The sequence below is a fragment of the Quercus suber genome, unplaced genomic scaffold, assembly GCF_002906115.3.
Source record: "Quercus suber isolate HL8 unplaced genomic scaffold, Cork oak 2.0 scaffold_137, whole genome shotgun sequence".
NCBI classification, from domain to species: Eukaryota; Viridiplantae; Streptophyta; class Magnoliopsida; order Fagales; family Fagaceae; genus Quercus; species Quercus suber.
The window spans coordinates 981,162-987,995 of record NW_027069599.1 but is presented as its reverse complement, the minus strand read 5'-3'; the positions used below and the strand labels follow the sequence as shown (position 1 = coordinate 987,995).

The 6,834-nt window shown below is 31.8% G+C and overlaps 1 long non-coding RNA gene across 1 annotated transcript; it reads left to right on the top strand.

Moving 5' to 3' along the window:
* Nucleotides 1-16: 16 nt before the first annotated feature.
* On the top strand, nucleotides 17-766 carry LOC136068834 (uncharacterized). The gene is made up of 2 exons (XR_010630153.1): nucleotides 17-427; nucleotides 540-766. It is a non-coding gene; the product is annotated as an uncharacterized LOC136068834 (long non-coding RNA).
* The last annotated feature ends 6,068 nt before the right edge of the window (nucleotides 767-6,834 follow it).

The following is a 6,834-nucleotide window of genomic DNA, read 5'->3' as shown; positions in this document are numbered from 1 at the left end:
TTTTTTTTTTTTTTTTTCCTCTCTCAAATGGTAGGAAACTATTCTCAAAGTGCAAGAGGATCATTGTCAAGATCCTAATGCAATTCCCCTTACACAAGAGGAAATCTCAAACTTGGTTTTTAAGAAAAAATCTGGTATTGTAAAAGGACTTGGCATGAGACCTTCTTCTTCTCTAGTAACCACTGCCTCATCTAGTGCCTCGGTAGAGTATATTCATCGGTTAGAAAATGAGATACTTGAGCTCAAGAGGCAAGAGTTAGGGACGAAGAGGAGCGAGCTAAGGAGCAAGAGGCGCGAGCTAAGGAGCAAGAGGCACGAGCTAAGCAAGATGAGATCCAAAAGAATATTCTTAATTTTTTGAGGAGCAAGGGTTATGATGACGGTTTTAACTATGGGGGTGTTCATCTTCAAGTTAAATCACTTATAGGTAACACTTCATTTTTATGTATCATTTGAAACTAATTGTTAGAATTTTTTTATAACATAGTTAATGTTTTTACTTTACGATTTAATGTAATAGTATTTTTATATTTGTGCAGATTTCTTATTGGTAGCTTTAGGGATTACTTTTGGCATTGTTTGAAGACATATGAGGACATCTTTTGGCTCTAGGAGGTTTTAATTATATTATGCTACATTTCTTGTATTGTTATAAAACATTTTAAGTTATTGTATGTGTTGCAAACAATTATTGTATGGAAGGAGTTTGAATTTGATACTTGTTTTAATTTTAACTTGTGGAATGTATGGATCGATTTTTTATAAATGTGTTGTTGAAATAATTGTGTTAATCAAATTTGAGGTTTGAATAATGTAATGATAGGTTACAGGTTAGTATCAACGTCATGAAAATAATAAAAACAGAAAATATGTTTTAGTGACGAATTTTTTCGTCACAAATATGGCAACAAAAAATTGTTTTAGTGACGAATTATTTCGTCACTAAATACAGTGGAATTTTATAAGAAATGGTTTTAGTGACGAACATTTTCGTCACTATATGTGCATGGATTTTTTTTAAAATAGTTTTAGTGACGAATATTTTCGTCACTATATGTACCCGAAAATAGTTTTAGTGACGAAATTTTTCGTCACTAAATATGATTTAATAAACTGAAATGGTTTTAGTGACGAAATATTTTCGTCACTAAATACTGTTTTTAGCGAGGAAAACATTTAGCGACGAAACGTTTTCGTCGCTAAAAGTTTTTTTATTTATTACCAAATTGGACTTTTAGTGACGAAATTTTTCGTCGCTAAAAGTCGCCAAGACTTTTAGTGATGGGGCTATAGCGACGAAACGAATTTCGTCACTAAAAGTCCAATTTCGTCACTAAAGGTTCTTAGTGACGAAAAACTGGATTTTTAGTGACGAAAATTTTCGTCACTAAAAATACATTTTCTTGTAGTGAAAGTTCCTCATAGATCTCACAAGAGATTCACACAAGCAGCAATATGAGCAACCTCTAAAATGTGGCTAAGGTTTGCCTTATATACATAGGGCAAAACATAAAACCCAAAACGTTTTAAATAGGCTAGGGCTGAGTTGAAATTTTGTAGAAAAAAAAAAACGTCCTGCCTGATATTCGATCGATCGAGTTTAAGCTTCGATCGATCGAGTTTAAGCTTCGATCGAACGAGCTAGGTTGAAAGTCACTAATACTTTCTGCAGCCACTCGATTCCAACTTTACATAAATACACACACTTTGAGCAAGTCTAAACAAGACTAACAACATCTTTTTATAAAGATTGGTCAATGTCTTATATTTAGATGTATGGCCGTTTTCTGTTAAGTTATTGTTTAGCTACATTGTATTGTTAATGGAAAATATACAAAGCTATGGAGGGGTGGTTTTTCCTCTTACTGAAATCCATCTTTTGTTGGACTCTTTGAGTTTTGACATATCAAACATTAATGTCAAGATTCTTATTAATACAAATAAGTTGAAGGTGCATTCGTCGTATGGTTTTGTTTTCAGCTAATAATTAAAGTAATTTTATTAGTTGAAAACACAATGGCTCAAAAGCTCTTTGCGGTGGAAGGTTTTTGAGATATTACTTTGCAATATTGAAACTATTCGACAGATTTCCACGACTATAGTGATGAATTATTTCTTTTAAAGGTAACACTATAGTCCAATTTTTTTTTTTATGTTGTTTCTATAATTTGTAGGTTTTGACTATTTTGATTCTTTAATTTTTTTTGTCATTTTAGAAGTTTTAACATCGATATTTTTGGTAACCATAGATCATTCTTTTAAAGATAACACATCTTTCTCATATCTCTTATGTTTCTCTATTGTGTAGTCACATATATATTTTGTTTTGTTTTAATAATTTATAGATAATGAATTTTTTGATTCTTTAATATTTTTGGCATTTTGGAAGTTTTTATATCTAAATTTACGATTTTTTTTGGCAAAATCTGAAAATGTCCAGCAAATTTTTTGCAAGCCATTACACGTTCAAGTAATGGATTCTTTATCAAATTTAAACATATGGTATTACACAAATAGGTAGGTTCCCGTGTGTAGTACGAGTTTGCGACTAGTTATTATTAAAAGGATTTAAAAAAAATGAAATTGCTGAATGAAGCAAAAAGCAAATTAGTACAGACTATAATATAATAGAAATTATAGATAGATCAAGAAATAATAATCTCTCAAAGTTTCACTACTAACGTCATAATTTCCGTCCACGTGTGAATGTTGTGGAAGCTACCAACAATGGTGGGTTTGAATTTGAAGTCCACCATTTTTATTTTCTCTACACCTAATAAAGACCCTATAGGAGAAGAGACTACAAAAATTTTTCTCTAAGAATGAGTAACTCTCTCTCTAATGAGGTGTGTGTATTGTATAAACCTCTCTTAGGGTATTTCTCTTAATAGCCACACCTACATTTCATGGGAATAAGGGTATTTACAGTAGGGTATGAGATGGAATGTAAAAATTCAGTTTTCAACAAAACATAGGGCATTGGCGAGTCACTCGTGATTGGGATGAGTCACGAGTTCCAGTCGCCAGTTAACAGAAAGGCTAAACTGTACTTTTTGTCCTGTAGTAATCTTGCTGCCGTAGCCCTTCAACTTCTTGCATGCTTCACATGTGGGCCTAATTCTGGTGAGTAACTAGTCGTGAGTTAGTCGCGAGCTCTAGTTGTGAGTTGCCTCTTTGATGCACACTCTTGATCAATTCTTCACACTCTCTCACACATAACCCTTACATAATTCTCACTTAAATACAAGGTTTCTAAATACTGAATTACAAGCAAATTTGGTACAGAATAAAGCCAGCACATGGTTGAATATATTTAACTTTACATCTTTCTTTCTATCTTTCACTCTCATTTCAATAGTTTTCTATCTACATCCTTACTCTACTTTTTTTTTTCCTCTTTTAGATGGATGGAGATTGAACTTGAAGAAGGTTCTCTATGGTAAAAAATACAAAACCTATGGTATATTAAACCTTAAGTTCTTCTTCTTCTTCTTCTTCTTCTTCTTGTTTTTTTTTCTTTTTTTGGTTGGGTTTAAGAATGCTTAGTTGAAATGATGGGTAGGAAAGCTATGTTGTTCTTGAATGGGGAAAAGCTTAAAGTTGAGGGAGCTTAGCCACATTGTTCACCACAAGAAGGAAATGGAGCGAAGAAGCAAGAAACTCAACCTCAAAGCTCACCACACAAGGAAAATGGTGCCAAAGAAAATCGGGAAGGTATTTTTTTTTTTCTTATAAAGTATATTTGTGTTTAGCTAATTTATATGCCATTAACTTGCTTTTTATGTGTGTTAAATTTGCTAGGTGCTCAAGGAGGGGCACTACTAAGCAGCCTGTCAGCCATTGCCGTAGTTCAAACTGTGCTTGACATGGCAATGAAAGGAGTCGGCCAAGCCATAAGTATTCATGACAAGACTTTGGAGGAAGCTGTCAAAACAGTATGAGATTCTGTGATAGGAATGGACGTGGCAAAATTAATATTAATGACAAATGCAATTGCCCTAAAAACCGAAATGACACATGCTAAGGTGATGGACTGAAGGAAGCATTAGAAGAAGAGAGAAAGGAATTGATGGAGGTGAAAAACGAACTGAGGGAAGCGAGAAACGAATTAATTGAGGTGAAAAATGACCTGAGGGAGGTGAAAGCTATTGTTGGTCCTCCCAAATTTCCACCACCAAGCTTCGGCGGTGGCGGTGGAGGTGGCAGTGGCGGTGAGGGTAGAGATGGCAGTGGCAGTGATGGTAATGGTTATAGAAGTAATTTAATGGTTTTTTTTTTTTTTTTAATGAGTTTAGAGCAAAACTTGTTTGGTGCTGATAAACTCTCTTTTGTAATTTTTTTTTTTAAGTGGTAAGATTAATATCCAATAGGTTGGCCCTATTACTCAAAATCGTTTAACTAATCCTTAATTCTGCACTTCTGCTTCTTCATTTGTGTGTTTGCCTCAAATTAGCTTTAACCTAATTTTATTCACTTATTTTGAAAGTAATCATAAATAAAGGGTATGTATATCAATCATTAATTGATTTTGAATCTTTTTTGTTTCAAACCCAACTTTGTTGCCGAAACATTCATTTCACGGCTCATTATAAGCTACTTAATGACTTGTATATTTTTCAAACCCAACTTTGTTACCGAGACATTCATTTCATTATAAGCTACTTTTTAATGGCTTGTATATTTATTCAACTAAATACATCCAAAAATATATGTTTAATACCATCAATGTATGTGTGTGTGTGTGTGGGGGGGGGGGGGGGGGGGGGGGGGGATGGGGTCAACTATTACATCCAAAAATATATGTTTAATCCCATCAATATTGTGTGGTGTGGGGGGGGGGGGGGGGGTGGGGTGTTTATGGATTAATATTGTGCTTAATTGATTAAGAAGTGAAGTCAAAAGTAGATAGTTCCTTGTTCGGTTACTTAGGTAGAAAGGAAAAAACTGGAGAGTAAAAAAGAAGAGGTAGGGCAAATCCTTTTTTAAAGAACTCGCAACTTTTATTTATTTATTTTTTTTAAATTTTATCAGAAGAACTCAACTTTTATCTCCTTCGGTTTTTAAGTTTGTCTCTATTTATGTGAACACAATAACAAGCGTAAAAGGACCTGCCTAATAAAAAATCCATCACAAAGCACCTAGGGGTTGTGATTCATGTTGGCTTGTCTTATTTGCATTGTGTTATGTTGAGATAAGGGCTTTAGTTAAATAAATTGGCACAAACATGACATGTTTATTAAGACACAATTCACTTGACATGGTTAATAAACATGTTGTGTTGAGTTGACACAAATACAACATTACTCATTTTAAAAATCATTCTTCAAGCGGTTCAAATCCATTTTTCTCTGATCCTTTTATAAAAGGATTTTTAAAAAAAAATTATTAAACAAGCTATGTAACCCAGTTACAACTCATTTTACCCACTTCAAACATGACACATTTCAACCTATATGCCCTTATTAATATTTTTTTTTAGATTTAAATAAACAACTAATTAAATACAAAATCATAACATCAAAATACAATGAAGAAAAAAAATTAAAAGGTCAAAATATAATATCAAAGTTCTTATAAAGCATGCCGTCTAGAAGTTCATAATAACATCAAATACTTAAAACATACCATCTAAAAGGTAATAGATTAATCTAAAATAAAATAAATATATGATTATTCTACAAGTTAAATGAGTCATGTTAAAATAGGTTATTTTGTGTCAACATGAATGAATAATCATATCTTATTGTATCAAATGCATGTTAAGCAAATTAACTTGCAATTGCAATGTTTTTCTTATCATGTTTGACACAACCCCTTAAGGCTAAATTTTAACTCTCAAAAACTTGTATTGTATTCATGAATCATGTCAAAAATGTTGTCACCTCTAAAGGCACCTGAATTCTTCACCTCTAAAGGCACCGTTGAACTTTGAAATTTGGTTTCTTCCATATTTGGTAGGGGCAGAATAATCAATAATGGGAAAATGGTTTCATTAAGAGGAAGTTGAAAAGAGCCAAATGCCAATCTTAACAATCACTACATGGTTGATATAACATTATTTGATCTCAATATATAAGGATTCTCTTCATTTGAAATAAATTTATTTTGATTGTTCTAATTAAACATTACAAATTTAAAAGTGTACCAAGTGTCACATCACTTAGGCCATTTTGAATATATACAATTGTAAGTTTCTTTAAGATCTTTTATTCTCTCTGTGTGTATGTTAAAAATATTTAGTATTCTAAAAAAAAAGTATCACATCACTTAAAATTTCAAATGAGGTGATACTTTGTACTCATTTAAATCAATAAATAATATATTAGTAGTAAAATAGACTCCTCATATATATTTAGAATGAAATAAAAATACAATCATTTTTCTTAGGTTGATTTGATGAGTTATTTTTGTTGATTTTCAACAGTGTTTTTTTTTTTTTTGGATGAATTGAAATTTGTATTTAACAAAAAGAAAATTATAAGGAAACAAAATAGACCATTTCACTTTCTACGTAACTATACAGTAAACACACTAGGAGGGCAACAACCCAGGCCAAAAGAATTAAACCAATCTTGATTCTTAGAGCATTTAGCTAATTAATAAAAAAAAATTTAAACATGTGAAAAATATGCCACATAGACAGTGTTTCACATCTAGTTTAATGAATTGAGATCCGTGCAGTTATCTTTCGAGAGTTGGAGATCAAAAATTAAAAATATTAGAATTAATATCAACTTTTGAATCATAAAAAATAAAATAAAAATTAACCTTAATCATATCTCATATTAAAAGAAGAGCGTATCTGATCAAATTACAATTTTGAAGTAAAAGTAA